This window comes from Dendroctonus ponderosae, unplaced genomic scaffold (assembly GCF_020466585.1).
Source record: "Dendroctonus ponderosae isolate FM_Combo_2020 unplaced genomic scaffold, Dpon_F_20191213v2 Dpon_F_20191213_6, whole genome shotgun sequence".
Lineage (NCBI taxonomy): Eukaryota > Metazoa > Arthropoda > Insecta > Coleoptera > Curculionidae > Dendroctonus > Dendroctonus ponderosae.
Genome location: NW_026018814.1, coordinates 149,232 through 150,825, shown reverse-complemented (window position 1 = coordinate 150,825; position 1,594 = coordinate 149,232).

Here is a 1,594-nt window from a genome sequence, read left to right as displayed (position 1 = left end):
GCAAATGTAGAAAATAATTCAAACAAATTTAAGGTTTCAAGACAGCAAAGACCTAAAAGAATGTTATGTTTACCAATTATGAATTTTAAATCTGATGATGGCGCTGTTGTCTCGCCGAAACGTAATTTGAAATAAACGATATATCAAAAAATTTATATATTTCAGACTGTGACTGAAACGCAGGAAGGAAGAGAATATAATTAAAGGTTTTGTCGATTTTGCAAATCCCACTTAATGAGCAAAAGTGAAAAACTACACAAAACAGATTTTTCCACTAGCCAAGGATACTAAAACAGATTCTTGTTCCCTTCAAGCGGATGAATCAGCAAAAGTGAATGGTAATGATATGTGTTTACATGTGCGCTAATCTAAATAATGCATGCAATCCAGTGGAAAACTTCGGGTCTTATGCAAACAGACTTGAACAATGAAACTGGGGAGTTTTTCGGGTATACAGAAGTTGTTTTCCACGACGATCTAAAAGCCCCAGAAAGTCACCAGTTTGGTTTGACCTGATTGGTTTGCTGGATTGGTACCTGCGACAATGCCAATCAACGCATTATTTTTGCCGTAGAATCAAATATACATTCTAACAGACTATAATAGATCTTGAGGCTTGAAACTACATAAAACGGTTTATTTAAATAAAAAATTGACAAATCACGTTGTAATGCAAATTAATCAGATCAAAACATTGTACAAGAAATAATAAGGCAAATAACACAATCATAAGAGTTTTGCAAGCAATGCCAACGTGTGTATCTATTGCCTACTTTTTCCAATCGCATAAGAATTGCTTTATTATCGCACATTGCTTCAAGCTAAGACAACGTGCCAAGCTACGGATCTTTTTGAATCATAATTTTATATTTAGAGCGTGCACCAGTGTACTGTTTAATTAACACAGTTGGAACTGATTTATAGTTTGCATTGTTCGATTGTTGATTGTTTATTCATTATGCAATGAAATTCACTTTGCGCAGCGATGAATTTGTTGATTATTTACGATTATTTCAATGAAAAAACGCAAGGAAGTAAAATTACCAGAGTTTTGATAAGCTTTTTTCTGAACTTGACCACACACTTTTCTAAGCTTTCCGACGCTTCGGTCAAGACTAACATTTAATTACTTCAGGCGCATCTTACCTACGTTTCGCGCAAATTACAATGCTAAAAATCTTGTCGCTTTTTCAACGACTTACCATATGGTCAGCATTAACGTAGTTGTTAATGTATAGTAAGTTGGTCCACCAGTTTTGCTTGCAGTCGTCCGAATCTGCCCCTGCAATGACTTTCCATAGGGGCCCTTTTCCCGTATAATCGAATACAGTGGCGTAATAAAATATTACAAATGCATATAAGGGCGTCAATCTGCAATATTAGGAATTTATTACCCAAAGGGTCTAATCTTCATTCGATTATTAGGTACTTATGTTAGTTAAGCAAATTAAGACATAATTATTTGAAACTAATGGGTTTTTAGGCCGTCGTTCGGTAGAATTTCTTCGTGACGTTTCGCAAGCACGAGTGGCTTGCATCTTCAGAAGTGGTTTGCTTGAACGCTTACACTGTTCCGATGCGATTCCTCGGGCGC